An 18,710-nucleotide genomic window follows, 5' to 3' on the forward strand; every position below is an offset into this window, starting at 1 on the left:
TGGAGCTTCATCATCTTCGAAAGAATACTCCTTTTGAAACCTCGGATCGGGAGTCGCGTTCCCAGTGATTGCAGATGTCATCGGTCGGCTTCTCTCAGCTTTCTTTCTTTTAAGAAAGTGTTCAACTTGTTCGCCATGTAGTTTTAACTCTTTCCAAGTTTTGGATGGTACGACCCCCAGAGCTTCCAGGACATCGATGGAGAGATTATTATGGCATGTTTGCAGGATGAACTCCTCTGTAACAGGATCTCTACAATTCATTGCTTTGTTACGGAAGCGCTTGATAAAATTATCAACTGACTCTCCGTCTTTTTTCTTCTTATCTAGAAGGGTTCTGATCGACACTTTGGTGTCATCATCGAAGAAATTGTTAAGGAACAAACTTTCCATGTCATCCCAACAATTGATGCTCTCTGGCTTGAGACGTGGTACCAATCGAAGGCGGGCCCACGAATGGTGCTAACGAATGACTGGACCATTAAAGCCTCGTTTCCAGAAATCATGCCCAAATGAGACTTGAAATAAATCTAGTGCTGAGTAGGCGAGCTTTTACCGTCAAACGGTGTGAAGTTAATCAGATTGAATTTTGCCGGGTACGGTATTGAATCTCATTCTCTTAGATAGGGACATGAAATACCCGTCTTTTTCACTTCTTGAGCCGTCATCAAAGCATTGACTTTGTTTTCTAGCTCTTTCATTTTCTCGTCATCGTCTATGTCTTCATTCGAAGGATGTTGAGGAGAATGAGTTAGGCCACCCCCTGTAAGAGGTGCCATTAAACCACCCCCAATATCGTTATTGGGAGGGTGCGTTAAACCACCCCCAGCGTTATTGCTATTGGGAGGTGTATCAGCCATAATGACTTCATCCACTTCTGGATCACTGTCATCTACAACATTCTGAGTGTGGCGGCTGGATTCAGCTTGCTGACTGGACTCAGGAGATTGAGGCCGTTGAGCTAGCAATTCTCTCATTTGTTGGATAGCCAACTCCATCTCTGTCTTCATCTCAGCTCTAATTTCTTCACGTTGTTTGGCTAGAGCTTCTTGAAGTATTTGAACGAACTGATCAGAGGTTATTATGAGTACTTCTCTAGTTTGTCCTGTGCTAGATACCGTATCATCCGAAGCGATCGCAGAACAAGTGTCCGAGAGTTTATCCTCCGAGGACATTCCTTATTGCATTCTCTTGTAATCTCTACGTCTGATAGCTGTTAACTAGAGTCGAGACATCCGTTGGGCAATTCTTGAATTGACTTTTCCTCTCGGGGAAAAGTCGGGATTTGATTCACTTGAATGCCACTTAGATTTTCCTTTATCAGCCATGTTGATGGTGACTTCAGGGAATTCGTCATCATGGACAGCTGATCTTCTCTTGCGGAAATGTCTCAGCTTAGGCTTCGACATTTTGGTGAAAAGACTGTAGAATACCGAGGCTCTTCGTGGGATGGCTTCTCGTTTTGCGTAATTATATTCCGACAATACTGCTCTAATGAGTCGTGCACAGGAACAATGAGGGCTTATTTCTCGAATAATTCTCTTTTGAAATTTATTCACACCCCCAACTTGATAATACGATTCATCGGTATGATTGCCAAAAAATCGTATCGTCTGTTGGCATGACCTCCCAGGTATAACGATGTCTTTTGGCGAACACGTCTTCTTCTGGGGGTGTAAAACATTGTTGGCATTCTCAGGACAAATTATTGTTGCCTTTGAGCGATCCAAGGTTATTTTAGGAGTCGTACGTTTAGAACCACCCCCTTGCAGGTGTGGAGTCTTAACGGGCTCCGAATGCTGATTTTGCACAACTCCAGACTTTGGAATCCAAACTTTGCAGAGTTTTGGCGGTTCTTTGACCACCATCTCCCTGTTTCTTTCTCGTCTTTATTGTAAGAGAGCACGAGCATGAGCAGCGTTTACACGATGTTTTTGTATACGTTCTTTGAGGGTCGAACGAGCCCTCTTGACAATAGTCCATTCCTCTGTCGTGAGTTTAGCAGAGACATGAGTGATTAGTCGTTGAGGCAACTGAACCACTCGGTGCCTCCTCGACTCTAAGTCCGCATGATAACGAACTCCGTCGGGTTGTTCCGAGGCCTTAGCTATTTGGCGAGCGCGGCGTTGGCGTTGTCTCTGACGAGCTCTTTTCGTCAATGCCGGCGGACTTTGATTTAACGACTCCTTAATTGGAGAAGAGTCATTATGAGCAGAGAGGTTGCGAGTAGAATCCTCAGCAACAATCAAGCGAGAGTCTTCATCTGTAGTGTTTGACAACTTCAACAAAGATGAAATCTTCCTGCATTTGCGAGGCGAGGAAAACTTTACAGATAAGGATGACAAATACTCCTCAAACTTCGTTTGGTCGAACTCGTACTCGACCGTTGATTCAACCGGGATCTTGATGGTTGGCTGCGACACGACGGTCTCGGCAGCGAGACCGTTGGCTCCCACTATGGTCGCCAGTTTGTTTTCGTCAAAAATTAGTTTTGCTGTGGAATTCATTATATCTTCGTTCGATTACAACAAATTCAAAAGGGATAGCCTTTTTATAAGACTTCTTTTACACAACAAAATGAAAATTACAACTTTTAGAAACAAACGCAGGATCGTTGTTTGGATCGCTGCTTGCGTGGGATCTTTGCCTGTTGATTCAACCAGGATCTTGATGGTTGGCTGCGACACGACGGTCTCGGCAGCGAGACCGTTGGCTCCCAATGTGGTCGCCAGTTTGTTTTCGTCAAAAGTTGGTCTCGTTGTAGAATTCATTATATCTTCAGTCGATTACAATAAATTCAAAAGAGATAGCCTTTTTATAAGACTTCTTTTACACAACAAAATGAAAATTATAACTTTTTAGAAACAAACGCAGGATCGTTGTTTGGATCGCTGCTTGCGTGGGATCTTTGCCTGTGCCGGGAGTGCTTTGACTCATGGACCACCAAATCACAGATTCTGATTGAATCGTGAGGGGTTTAATGATTCTTCCTTCGTTTATCGAAGAGAGAATTTGAAACGAGATCTTATCGAAGTAAGATAGTCGTTCTTCTTGAGATCAAGTCAAAGCTCAAATCTCAAGGGGTATTTATAGCCTCCATGAACAGTTATGCTCACGAGACAGCATTTGCTGTCTCTGCTGCTGAGACAGTGTTTGCTATCTCGGCGGGGGGGGGACAGCATTTGCTGTCTCTGCTGCTGAGACAGTGTTTGCTATCTCGGCGGCCGAGACAGAGTTTACTGTCTCGGGTTCCGAGATAGTAAACACTGTCTCGGAAATCTTCAACTGCCCGACAGTTTTTTTTTAACTGCCTTCCCACATTTTAAAACTCTATTATCTTGGCAGTTGTCAACGTGATTCTCACCCACAATGTTTTCCACGTCCTTGGCAGTTAATGGACACATGTACGGCAGTTATCAAGGTGGTTGTTGACCATTTCAACACTGTCTCACTGACGAGATAGTAAACACTGTCTCGCTGCGAGACAGTAAACATTGTCTCACTGGCGAGACAGTAAAAGACTGTCTCGCTGCGAGACAGTAAAGACTGTCTCGCTGGCGAGACAGTTCATATCTGTATTCTTTTGATTTTTTGATGATCTCCTCTTGGGCTGTATTTGGATATCTTTCAGCATTTTTTGACGCCTACACTCACATGAACTAATATTTAGATCTTAATAATTTAAATTATTACTTTCAAATTTAATATAAAGAGAAGGACAGGATAATACAATCTTAATTCTTATTTTTTGTTTGAGATTTATTCCATAGTTACGCATATCAAATTAGTAATAAAAATAATATTTATTTATGCTTAAATTAGGATGATTGTAGTTAATCACTCACTATGAAATTTTCATAAAGATATATGCCTTATTTTCTATAGCTATCTGCACTGTCCATGTATATTTCATAAATTAGTTGTTAATTTAACATATTAAATTAATTTTTCTTTATAGAAATTTTTTCATTGACTTTTGGATTGTTTAATCACTATATCACTATTCTAGCATAGAAAAGAACTCACTCTAAATGGCTTCAAGCTAATGTTTGAGTTGAACTAAACTATATACTGTTGCTACTATGTGTATATTTTTTTAAGAAAATCAAATCAACACATCTTAAGCAGAAGAGAATATTCTAACATTTGATATTATAAAAAACTAAATATAGTTAATTGATTCGAGTTACCGTGCGAGCACCTTTGATCGCGGAATTATCAAAGCTGGGTTGTGGAGAAGACAATAAGAAACACAAGAATAACTCAGGTTTTGGACGAAGGAAAATATCTTCTCTAGATTATGAGTGTGCACTTTATAATCTCTCACAATCTCACTCTAGAATTGAAGAACAAGCTCTCCAAATCTCAATTATAATTTTTTAATCTCTCTTGATTAAACTCTCTGATTGTTTTAAACCCTAAAACAATCCCTTATATATGTGTACAAACGAGGGTGGCAAAGTGGTAAATAACCAAACCCAACCCAAACAGGAAAACACGTAAATAGAGTCCTTAACGAATCTAGAAAACTCTGATGAGTCGACTCATGAATAGTTATGAGTTGACTCATGACCTCATATGAGTCGACTCATAACTGATGAGTCGACTGGTCAGAAACTTTTGCTAACAGGACTTAATTTCTTGAGTCGACTCAAAACTATATATGAGTCGACTCATGACTGATGAGTCGACTCATAAAATAATAAGTCGACCGAACAGAAACTTTTGACAAAACGACTGCACTTCGTGTGTCGACTCATGATAGGCATGAGCCGACTCAACCTGGTGAGTCGACTCATGTACATGTATGAGTCGACTCATGAGCTAAAAACTGGATTCTTCGAATCTGCTGCTCGTCGTCTCGTTCCACGCTCCAACCTACATTCCCCTGTACTGTTTTACACCTCTATTCTCATGCTATCATGAGAATCATCTATCCTCAAGCTCCCATGAGGATCGCTAAGTTCCAAAGAGAAGATACACCCGTATCATGGGTCCCCTCTTTAGGAACTTAAAGTCCCGTTCAAGTTAGAACTTTTGCTGAGGAAACTCTCGAGCTCCTCCATCTTTTCTGCACCATCTGACCCTGTTAGGAACTTGGTTTCGACGTCCGATCAGAAACAACTCATCCATCCCGTGTCTCATCGTAATCACCTTTTGCCCCAAGTTACAATCCTTTATCGATGGATTTTCTGAAAGTCTAATGCACAGCGAGACAAACTTCTTGCTTGCATTCATTAATCTCTTCGCTCGCGTCATCATCCCCAAGATTGTCTCCCTCGGAAGAGATGCCGAACGAAATCTGAACTTTTCACAATCCTTAGTGAAGGTGTATTTCTGAGCCCGCCTCTCGTAGATCACATATCTATCCCATAAGTACGGATTGCCTAGTATAATCTGACAAACATCCAATGGAATGATATCGCATGTGACCTCGTCAATATACGACTCGTGGAGCGCAAATCTGAATATGCATTGATCAATTATACTCAGTTTCTCTTCCTTCTGAATCCACCCTAATGGATAGGGCTTCGGATGCTTGACCGTCTTCAGACCCAGCTTCTGAACCAATGCCTCGGATATCAAATTCTTCTCACTGCCCGAATCAACAATGGCATTAATCAAACTGGTCTTCACTTGCAACTTAAGAACAAAGAGTTGCTCTCTCGGGTCGTCGTCCTCTTTCGTGGTCTTAAGAACAAAGAGTTGCTCTCTCGGGTCGTCGTCCTCTTTCGTGGTCTGCTTCCCCACCATAAGGTTAAGACTGTTGTTGGGCTCTGTCATCCCCGGGACTTCTTTCGGACCTTGAGCTATCATGCATAAGGTTAAGACTGTTGTTGGGCTCTGTCATCCCCGGGACTTCTTTCGGACCTTGAGCTATCATGTATACATTTTTCTCCTTCTTCTTCTTCAACCCTCTTGGCTTGAGATGAGGATACTTCTCCCAGCACCGATCGACTGTGTGCCCTGTCTTCTCGCAGTGATTACAAATCAGCCCTGCCTTCCCTGGATCACTCTTCTTTTTCTCCTCCTTAGATTGAGAACCACTAGACTCGCCCCCCCTTTTGTTTGAAGTCTCCCTTAGCCTCGTTGACCTTCTTTTGCTTGCCCTCGAGGGCAATAGCCTTCACGCTCGCCTCTGAAATTGATTCCACTGTGAATAGCTTCATCTCCTTTCGGATATAATCGCTCAATCCCGCCATATACTTCATAAACACGGAATATTCTTCTGTCGTAATATTGAGGATCATCGCTTGCTGCTGGAACTCCGTGGTGTATTCTTGAACGGTTTGATTGACCATTTAGCGTAAGCCGTACCACTTGTACCAACGCTCTTCAGGGAATCCCACCAGGTAGAACTGCTTCCTCAGTAACTCCTTGAATTTGTTCTATGATACCACCTTCTTTTCCTATTTGTAATAGGACTTCCACCACGTCAATGCGTGCCCCGAAAGCTTCAACGTCACGAATACGATCTTCTCCTTGGATGAATATCCATAGAGAGTGAAGTACATCTCCATACGCTCAATCCAATCATTGAACTTCACCACATTGACACTCACATCATAGACATGAATCTCCACTTTGAAATCAATCTTCAAGTTTTGGTAATAATTCTTACCCCCTATATGTGAAGCAGACTTAACAACCTCGGTCTTTTTTTCCGAATCTGATTCCTCGTGTTCTTCATCGGACTCAACAAGTTTCTTCTTACCCTTCGAAGAAGATTCATCCTTTTTGTCCCCTCCATTGATGAGACCCACGAACCGAGTAAGAGTAGTCCCGATCGTCTCTATCTGCTTCTCCATAGCGTCAAGTCTTGCTGAGTTATTTGCTTCAGACATCTTCTCCTTCCTTATCTTCTGTACTTCTTCTAAGGAAATAAGGATCTCGCCAAGCTTCTTGTACTGTGATCGAGTAAGGATCATACACAGGATGCCCCTTCACCGGATCTGATGCTCTGATACCAACTTGATACGAGTTACCGTGCGAGCACCTTTGATCGCGGAATTATCAAAGATGAGTTATGGAGAAGACAATAAGAAACACAAGAATAACTCAGGTTTTGGGCAAAGGAAAATACTTTTTCTAGATTATGAGTGTGCACTTTACAATCTCTCACAATCTCACTCTAGAATTGAAGAACAAGCTCTCCAAATCTCAATTATAATTTTTTAATCTCTCTTGATTAAACTCTCTGATTGTTTTAAACCCTAAAACAATCCCTTATATATGTGTACTCTCTTGATTAAACTCTCTGATTGTTTTAAACCCTAAAACAATCCCTTATATATGTGTACAAATGAGGGGGCAAAGTGGTAAATAACCAAACCCAACCCAAACAGGAAAACGCGTAAATAGAGTCCTTAACGAATCTGAAAAACTCTAATGAGTCGACTCATGAACAGTTATGAGTCGACTCATGACCTCATATGAATCGACTCATAACTGATGAGTCGACTGGTCAGAAACTTTTGCTAACATGACTTGATTTCTTGAGTCGACTCAAAACTGTATATGAGTCGACTCATGACTGATGAGTCGACTCATAAAATGATGAGTCGACCGAGCAGGAACTTTTGACAAAACGACTGTACTTCGTGAGTCAACTCATGACATGCATGAGTCGACTCAACCTGATGAGTCGACTCATGTACATGTATGAGTCGACTAATGAGCTAAAAACTGGATTCTTCGAATCTGTTGCTCGTCGTCTCGTTCCACGCTCCAACCCGCGTTCTCCTGTACTGTTTGACATCTTTATTCTCATGCTATCATGAGAATCATCTATCCTCAAGCTCCCATGATGATCGCTAAGTTCCGAAGAGAAGATACACCCGTATCACTAATTGAGTGATTAGCAAAAAAGAGCATATATTAGAAAAGTGCGAATAAAAAGATAAAGAGGAAATATAATAACATTGTCAACAATACTACGAATAACAAACTATAATCACTGTTATAAATAGCGGTAAATAGCCCCGCAATAGCGGCGCTAATAGCGTTAGCGATCCCTTCCCGCGACGCTATCGCCCGCTACGCAATCGCGCAATAACAGTGACATATTATAGAATATGTCTGTTCGCAAAAGCGGTCAATAGTGTGTCATAACGGTAAATAGTGAGTGATTACATTCAAAATTTGCTTTTTGACTGCTATTTAAAAGCGGTTTGAGGCTTATTTTTTTAAAATTAAACTCAACCCTTGACAATTGCATTCCACCGTCTCCTGTGATTTTTAGCATACTGCTATCATCTCTCATAATTTCTGGCACCTACCTTGATACTTCCTCTCACCTCCTTCACCGTGAGCTCCTCTTAGGGTAGTCCTGTCACCGCTAAGCTCTTCTTCTCGAAGACGATGACTTTTTGACTTCTCCAGTCATCTTCGGTGTTACGTGATGGTTATATGTCTATTTCATGTTTAGGATCTCTTTAAATCATCCAATATGTACTTTTAGATTTCTTAGATTTTTTCTTTAATTTTTCTTTTTTTAGTATATATACATATCTAAATTAGACCGCTATTTGACTTCACGTTTTTTACCGCTATTTTGCCGTAATATATATATATATATATATATACTTTATAATTTATAAAAAATATTATATAATATTATATAATAAAATTGATTTAATATTGAATCGTAATGTCGTTATAATAATATCATTATCAGGGAAAATTCTTTATAAACCAATATGTTCTTTATGATATATAAGCTATACACTCTAAATTCTTGTGTATTTTATAGAGCCAAAAAGTTTAAATACGAGCCTCTAACATATTGCTCTCACAACATCAAAATCTACTTAGCAGATGTGGATATTCCAGATGAGTTATATGTCCTGCATATAATATAATTACCCTAGATAAGTGAGTTATAATAATATTTTTTATTCACATTATTTGGAGTAAGATTTGATAGAGACCTTGCATCAAAGGAATTTTTTTTATATTTTGAGCAAATAGCAAAATATATCATAATCTCACTGCTCTAATTTCATAAAAAAATAAATTTTCATACTTTCAGTTATACTTCTATAATATAGAGAATAAGCTATAAAATTGAACGAGAATATTAGATAATGTAAATACGAGTGAAATCACAACCAAAAGTTAATGTGAATATGAGTCAAACCACATCTAAAAGTTTAATGGACATATTGCAAGTAAATTCATATAAATTTTTTTTGGCGAATTGAATGGTCACCCATCTTATGAAGACTTCAAGATGCTAATAATCAAAGATGTTGTACTTAAGTTATGTGTTTATAACTCACAAATAGTAGATCACATGGCCATAGTCTGAGTTGAAGGAAACAATATCAATATTTTATTTGAGAGAAGATTACTGAGTTGATGATCAATCCCATAAAAAATTTTATTTACATTTTTATTTTTATTCTATTTTTATCAATTTAAATAATCATGATATTCAACCACATGCGTTGCACGTGCATCTCAACTGAAATAGTTGTTGAGATTGGATGCACGTGCATTGCACGTGGTTAAATATTATTATCATTTTTTTCCTATTTTCTCACTTAACTCAGTTGTGAAATATTTCTTTGAAAAACTTTCATTGGTCAATTTTACCCCTAATCATTTTTAATATTAACATTCTTATCCTAATTATAATTGGTTATCAACTAAAGCCATTAAATCAAAATTAAACTCCTGAATTAAAGCTCTTTCCATTCAAAACTAATTAATAGAAAATTGATCTAATTAGAATTGATTGACAACTAAAGAGTATAAAGAAGCTTAAACTTCCGAATTAAAGCTCTCTGCATTCAAAACCAATTAATAAAAAAATTGATTTAATTAGAATTGGTAAACAACTAAAGAGTAGAAAAAAGCTTAGAGCACATTAGCATTGTAAACATAATATGCATTGCACGTGTAAATATTAACCAATTGATTGATACCAAATTATGGAATTAATTAATTATTAACAAAAATTAACTGATTAAAGTATTTTTTATAGTAGTCCCTCAAACCTTTCATATTTTGAATTTAGTCCATCAAAGCATTGAAATTATTATTAGGAAACTTAATTCTTAAGTTATTTGAAAGTAGTCATTCAAATCAATGGTATAATTAGCAATTTGAGGGACTAATTTCCCTCTAATTGCTTTTTTTTCTCTTGATAGGAGAAGCTGATATCAAAATAACTTAAGAATTGCAGATGTAATAGCTATTTCAATGATTTGATAAATTAATATTAAAATAATAAGAATTAAGCAACTTAATAGTTCAATGTGTTGGATTTAATCTAATAAATCTATTTGTGGGCACATATGATTAATCAATGTGTATTGCTATCTTTCAGGATAACCCACTAAAGTGATCAATTAAGTTGGGTTAATTTGGTATTTAAATAAGTCATGGGGTTATATGTGCAGATACCAGGTTGTAATTGTAATTTATTGAGGGGCTAAATTACAAAAGTACAACATCTATAAATAAGGGGTTATGGTCCCTAACCTAGGGTTACATTCTCTAATTCTCTACACCCCCATCTAACTAGAGAAATTCGGTTTTTTAGAGGAACCCTAAGGTTAGAAGATCATCAAAAACCCAAATCAAGATTTCATCCATGGATTCAGGTATAAGCTTCCGCTCTTTTGATTATTGTCAATCTCTTCGAATTAATCATGGCTATATGGTTTTAGATCTCAAGTTTATGATCTAACAAGTGGTATCAGAGCCACCTTGATTAATTCTTAGGGATTTAAGTTTTATTGGGTTTTTTATCTTAAATCTCTGGTTAAAGATTCAATTTTTTGGGTTCGGATGAACAGTAATGTTCGGTGAACAGTAGCGAAATTTTTTTTTCGGGTGAACAGTGCAGTATTTTTTTCGCATGAACAGTAACTGGAAAAATCGTTGGTGAACAGTAACTTTTTTGAATTTTTTGGGTTTTCTTTGATTTTTTCTTCAATTTTTCCAATTTTGGATCTGTTTTGAAAATAAAAATCAAAGGTTTTTTGGGTTTGTCGGCGGCGGTTTCAATTTGAAACCCTAAGGGTTCATGCGTGAAAACGTGGCGAAAATTAAGGAGGTGGTTACCTCAAACGAACCTCGCGTTCGTTCAATTTTAACCGAGCTTCGCGAACCTCGCGTTCGTGCTTCAGTCGAACCTCGTGTTCGTGCTTCAGTCGAACCTCGCGTTCGTGCTTCAGTCGAACCTCGCGTTCGAACTTCAGACGAACCTCGCGTTCGTACTTCAGACGAACCTCGCGTTCGTACTTCAGACGAACCTCGCGTTCGTACTTCAGACGAACCTCGCGTTCGTACTTCAGACGAACCTCGCGTTCGAACTTCAGACGAACCTCGCGTTCGTACTTCAGACGAACCTCGCGTTCGTACTTCAGACGAACCTCGCGTTCGTACTTCAGACGAACCTCGCGTTCGTACTTCAGACGAACCTCGCGTTCGTACTTCAGACGAACCTCGCGTTCGTACTTCAGACGAACCTCGCGTTCGGACTTCAGACGAACCTCGTGTTCGTACTTCAGACGAACCTCGTGTTCGAACTTCAGATGAACCTCGTGTTCATTTTTTTTAAAACGAACCTCGCGTTCGTTCCCAAGATTGAACCTCGCGTTCTTTTATCAAACGAACCTCGCGTTCGTTCATTTTCAGACGAACCTCGCGTTCGTGCTTAAGTGAGTCTCGTACTCAATACAGTCGAACCTCGCGTTCGAAGTTAAGGGAACTTCGTGTTCATTATGGTTAAGCCTCGGCTTTTCATGGGTCCACTTTGGTATACTTAATTTATTCAATTAAGTTATGGGCCCTAATTAAGCTGTGAGACCCCAATTAAGTTTTTGGAAATTCAGTTGATTTAAATTAAATTTTTTTAATTTAAATCTAATTCGGTTTTTTAATCAATTATTTAATTCAAATATCATGACACTAAGGTATTAAGGTTGTCTCTCACTCCAATTGATTAATTGAAACAAGAAGTTACCAAAGTAACCTCTCTTGTGTAGATTGTTCATGAGGAATGTGAGATGTTTGTGTGTATGCTTTCGTGTAAATATTTAATCGGCCCAAAGGAAGGTTAATATTTATTTAGACTGTATACACATCTGCGATGATAAGCGTGTGACAATTATAAGGTTTACATGTGAATAATGAATCGATCCAAAGATAGTTTCATTATTTGACATGAGTTATTGTCAATGTTTGATCATTGCAACAAGGTATCACTTACAAGTTAATATTACTGTCCAAAGACTTGATATTAATGTTGTGCCGGTATCTTGGATGGGGATTGTCATTATTTGAATTTTATTGATTATGGTTATTGATGTGAGCATTTTTGTTTTATTTCAGCTAATGCATCTGCTGCAACAATTTCTGCTAACATCAACTCAATTCCCATGCTAAATGGGACAAACTTCAAGGTTTGGAAAGAGAACATATTAATTGTTCTTGGCTGCATGGATCTTGACTATGCATTAAGAACTGAACAACCCCAACCTCTCAATGCGGATAGCACTCCTGATGCAAAGAAGGAGCATGAGAAGTGGGAGCGTTCAAATCGCATGAGTCTTATGATCATTAAGCGCGGCGTTCCGGAAGCCTTCAGGGGCATAGAATCCGAAGGGATTACTAAGGCTAAAGATTTCCTTGCCGAAATTGAGAAGCGTTTTGCGAAAAACGATAAGGTAGAAACAAGCACGCTTTTAGCTCGCTTGATTTCAATGAAGTATAAGGGCAAAGGAAATATCAGGGAGTACATTATGGAAATGTCTCATATTGCTTCAAAGCTTAAGGCACTTAAACTCGATCTTTGTGACGAGTTATTAGTGCATCTGGTTTTGTTGTCTCTTCCTGCACAGTTTAACCAATTTAAGGTCAGTTATAACTGTCAAAAGGAGAAATGGACTCTAAATGAGCTCATTTCATACTGTGTGCAAGAAGAAGACAGGTTGAAGCAAGATAAGACAGAAAGTGCTCATTTGGCCTATGCCTCTAAGGATAAGGGCAAGAAAAGGAAGAATGATAAGGAAGCTGCTAAGGGTCCAGTTGAGAAGAAACAACATAAGGATAATCAGGGTTGTTTCTTCTGTAAGAAGCCTGGACATGTAAAGAAGGACTGTACAAAATATCACGCCTGGCGTGATAATAAGGGTACGTTCCTTGCTTTGGTCTGTTCTGAGGTTAATTTAGCTTCAGTACCTAGAAACACTTGGTGGTTAGACTCTGGTGCTACTACTCACATAAGTGTTTCTATGCAGGGTTGCCTGAGCTACCGAAAGCCAAGTGATGTTGAAAGACACATCTTTGTGGGCGACGGACAATCGGTAGATGTGGAAGCAATTGGGCACTTTAGGTTGTTGTTAGGAACTGGTTATTATTTGGATTTAAAAGATACTTTTGTAGTACCGTCTTTTAGACGGAATTTGGTTTCTGTTTCTGTATTGGACAAATCAGGTTATTCTTGTTCATTTGGAAACAGTCAATTCAGTTTATCTTTTAATTCAAATGTTGTGGGAACCGGTTACTTGAGTATTTATGACAACCTATATTTGCTTGATACAATTGCTTCTTACAATGAATCCTTGCATGTGGAATCACGTGGTACTAAGCGTAAATTAAATAAGGAAAATTCGGCGACATTATGGCATAAGCGCTTAGGTCATATCTCAAAAGGTAGAGTTGAGCGTCTTGTGTCTGATGGCATTTTGGATTCCCTTGATTTTTCGGACTTCGACGTATGTGTTGAATGTATCAAGGGAAAACAGACCAAAGTGAAGAGATTAGGTGCCAACAGATCTTCGGATGTCTTAGAATTGATACATACGGATATTTGTGGGCCATTCCCTACGGAATCCTGGAATGGTCAACAATATTTTATATCATTCATAGACGATTACTCACGTTATGGGCACCTATATCTTATTCATGAAAAATCTGAGTCTCTGGACATGTTCAAAGCCTATAAAGCTGAAGTTGAGAATCAACTCAACAGAAGAATTAAAACCGTCAGATCTGATCGTGGTGGTGAGTACTACGGTAGATATGATGGTTCAGGTGAACAACGTCCAGGACCATTTGCTAGATACCTAGAGGAATGCGGTATCGTCCCACAGTACACTATGCCGGGTTCACCTAGCATGAATGGTGTAGCTGAAAGACGAAACAGGACTCTTAAGGATATGGTAAGAAGTATGATTGCTCATTCTTCTTTACCAGAGTCACTCTGGGGAGAAGCACTTAAGACAGCAGCTTACATTCTGAATAGAGTACCAAGTAAAGCAGTTGCTAAAACACCTTATGAGCTTTGGACTGGTCGAAAGCCCAGTTTAAAGCATTTACATATTTGGGGATGTCCAGCTGAGGCAAGGCCTTATAGGCCAAATGAAAAGAAATTGGACTCCAAAACAGTTAGCAGCTACTTTATTGGGTACCCTGATCGCTCTAGGGGCTATAAGTTTTATGATCCCACTATAAGGAATATTTTTGAGACGGGAACAGCAACATTCTTTGAGGATGTTGAGTTTGGGGGGAGAAATAAGGTTAGAGACATTAGTTTTGAGGAGGAATTGGCTTCAGATCCAATCCATACAGTTACTTTTGACAATATTCAGGTTCCTATACCTGTTGTTGCTCAAGAAGTAAATCCGGAACCTCAAGATGATAATGTTGAACAACTCCCTGTTCCAGAAGAACAAACTCAACAACCTCAAGAACCAGTGCCATTAAGGAGATCCACGAGAGAAAGGAGAAATGCTATTCCGGATGATTATATTGTATTTCTCCAAGAACATGAGGAAAGTAGTGGAATGTTAGAAGATGATCCAATCAACTTCTCTCAGGCCATGAAAAGTTCTAACTCTCAACAGTGGATTGATGCCATGAATGAAGAGTATAAGTCTATGCAAGACAATAAGGTTTGGGAACTTGTCCCATTGCCAGAAGGTGCAAAACCAATTGGTTGTAAATGGATTTTTAAAACCAAGCGGGATGCAAACGGTAATGTGGAGAGGTATAAGGCGCGTCTTGTGGCTAAAGGCTATACTCAAAAGGAAGGCATTGATTATACAGAGACTTTCTCTCCGGTTTCATCGAAAGACTCTTTCAGAATAATCATGGCACTTGTTGCTCATTATGATCTTGAGTTACATCAGATGGATGTTAAGACTGCATTTCTCAATGGAGACATTGATGAGATGATTTATATGGTGCAACCAGAAAACTTTGTGTCAGGAGACCCAAAGAATATGGTTTGCAAATTAAGGAAATCCATCTATGGACTCAAGCAAGCTCCTCGTCAATGGTATCATAAGTTTCAACAAATAGTTATCTCGTTCGGTTTTGAGATGAACATTGTTGATGACTGTGTATATCACAAGTTCAGTGGGAGTAAGTATATTTTTCTGGTTCTGTATGTGGATGACATCTTGCTTGCCACTAATGATATAGGCATGTTGCACGAAACCAAGAGATTTCTATCAAAGAATTTTGAGATGAAAGATCTTGGGGACGCCTCTTTTATATTAGGGATCCAGATACATCGAGATCGCTCTCGGGGTATTCTTGGATTATCACAAAAGAGCTATATCGATAAGGTACTTAAAAGGTTTGGCATGCAAGATTGCAGACCAGGTGACACCCCTGTTGCTAAAGGAGACAAGTTTAGTCTCAATCAGTGCCCTAAAGGTAACCTTGAAATTCAGGAAATGCAGAAGATTCCTTATGCTTCGGCTGTAGGAAGTCTAATGTATGCTCAGGTATGTACGCGTCCGGATATTGCGTACATTGTTGGGATGTTAGGCAGATACTTAAGCAACCCTGGTATGGATCATTGGATAGCAGTCAAAAGGGTTATGAGGTATCTTCAGAAAACAAAAGATTACATGCTCACATACAGAAAATCAGAGAAATTAGAGGTCATTGGGTATTCGGACTCTGATTTTGCTGGATGCCAAGATAGCAGGAAGTCTACATCAGGCTACATTTATATGTTAGCAGGAGGAGCTATATCATGGAAAAGTGTCAAACAAACACTAGTAGCTTCCTCCACTATGGCAGCAGAATTTGTAGCTTGCTATGAGGCATCCAATCAGGGAATATGGCTGCGAAATTTTGTCACGGGACTGCGCATTTTGGAAAATGTTGAAAGACCACTAAGGTTATATTGTGACAATAAATCTGCAGTAATGTATTCCAATAACAACAGGAGCTCAACTAAGTCAAAACATATTGACATTAAGTTCCTGGTTGTGAAAGAAAGGGTACAGAGTGGACAGATATCCATAGAGCACATTGGGACAAACTCCATGATAGCTGATCCTCTTACTAAGGGATTGCCACCTAAGGTCTTTCATGAGCATACTGCTCATATGGGTGTGGTATTATTTGAGGATATTATGTTTTAGTGGGAGTTTGTATTTGTGGTGCTTTATGTTTGTTTGTATTGTCTGATCAGAATAAAGTTTTCAGTTAAGACACTCTGTTACATTATGTTTGGTTTTGACCTCACTAAGGAGGACCAGTTGAAAATAGACATGTACTGATCACATTGCATGTAATTTTCATGCTGCACATCCATGATTGATCTATGTCGTTTGGTTGTATTGGTATATGTGACCATTGATGGGTCGAGTCACGATAAATGTGACGAAGGCCGCTTTGATCCTATATTGATATAGTCAATGGACGAGATTGTTCGGAAATACCATTTCAGTGATAGCAATTTTTTGAGCTCATAAGGTTATACACAGTTTAAGGAATCATATGGTGCTCAAGTGGGAGATTGTTGGATTTAATCTAATAAATCTATTTGTGGGCACATATGATTAATCAATGTGTATTGCTATCTTTCAGGATAACTCACTAAAGTGATCAATTAAGTTGGGTTAATTTGGTATTTAAATAAGTCATGGGGTTATATGTGCAGATACCAGGTTGTAATTGTAATTTATTGAGGGGCTAAATTACAAAAGTACAACATCTATAAATAAGGGGTTATGGTCCCTAACCTAGGGTTACATTCTCTAATTCTCTACACCCCCATCTAACTAGAGAAATTCGGTTTTTTAGAGGAACCCTAAGGTTAGAAGATCATCAAAAACCCAAATCAAGATTTCATCCATGGATTTAGGTATAAGCTTCCGCTCTTTTGATTATTTGTTAATCTCTTTGAATTAATCATGGCTATATGGTTTTAGATCTCAAGTTTTATGATGTAGATCTAACACAATGTGGTTATCTTTGCAAACTTATAGAGAGGTTTTCTTAAATGATGATAGGTTTCTTATTCTATAGTCTTTAGGAATTAAGATAGAAGATTTTTTTCCCTTTTCTTTTTTACTTCACAAGAATTTTATGTCATCTTTTATTATTAGATTTGAGGCATTGAAGAAATTGGCTGCTATATGAGCGAATAATCTTTTCGAATAATGTGTAGCTTACATTACTCATGGTTTATAAGCGAATAATTTTTTCCAATAATTTGTAGCTTACTTTGCTTATGATCACAACGACACATAAAATAAAACCTGAAGATACATAAATGTAAGTATTAAGAAAGTACACAAATAACATTACATCATCAAGTGAAGATTTAAACAAAATACTTTTACAACCAAGTCATACTAAAGAAATAAACCAAACAGATAATCGCGTGTAATGCACGTATATCTCTCATAGTTTTTAGAATAGCATAAGATAAGATAAAGATAAGATTGACGAACACAACTAGAAAACCCAAACATAAAAGCTTATCGTAGCGTTCTGCAAGGAAAACAGATCGGCTGGGATTCTTATCTTACGCTACAGACATCTAACCGACACGTGTTCCTCATGATTCGTGAAAAGCTCCATAAACGAACGGTCCGGATTGATCTCAAACTCGACAAATTAGGACGCAGGGAAATTTTCCCCAAACAAAAAGGTCGCGGAAGAGAGAACGAAAGCGGAGCGTCGAAACCCTAATTTCTGCGATTCAATCTCCGATCCAGAGGTATATATAATTTGCAAAAAATAGATCTTTTAAGATCGCGAAAATTTCAATGTAGATCTATATTTCTACGTTTTAGATCGCATAAGTCCTACTTTAATTGATCCATCGGAGATAAATCGAGTGATTTCAATTTAATAATTGTTCTTGAATTTGTCAATTTGATCTATTTATTCGTACATCTCTCCTTCGTATGCGGTTTCTTTTGATTTAGGAAAGATGTTTTTATTTTAATTTACAGTTTCTAGCAGTAGTTTTAAGGGGGAAAGATGCTTATTTCTTTTAAGCTATTAGATTATTTCCTTTTCTTTTATATCAAATATCTTTATTATATGTTTCTGGAAAAACCATGAGAAAAAAGGTAATTAAGATTTCGGATATGTTTGAATGCAAGCAGCTTGCTAAGTATGTAAATAATTAATACTTTGTTTATGTTAATATGTCGACATAATTCTTAATGCAAATCTGTGAAAGTCCTTGGATAGTTTGTTAGATGTTATTGGTAAAGTTCTCTACTATTGGAGGATGTTAGATCAAACCTTAAACATTGATAGAATTAAGGGTAAATTTTACCCTTAGTGGTACTTATCACCCCTTCGCTATGTTATTATTGCTTAACACCTTTGCATTGATATTTTAGAAGAATTAATTCCCGATAATGCATAACCCCCTCTCCCTATTGATTTTATGGGTGTGAAGCTTCTAATAAATTAGCTGAGGGGTGATAAATGCT

The sequence above is a fragment of the Asparagus officinalis genome, chromosome 7, assembly GCF_001876935.1.
Source record: "Asparagus officinalis chromosome 7, Aspof.V1, whole genome shotgun sequence".
Classification (NCBI taxonomy): domain Eukaryota; kingdom Viridiplantae; phylum Streptophyta; class Magnoliopsida; order Asparagales; family Asparagaceae; genus Asparagus; species Asparagus officinalis.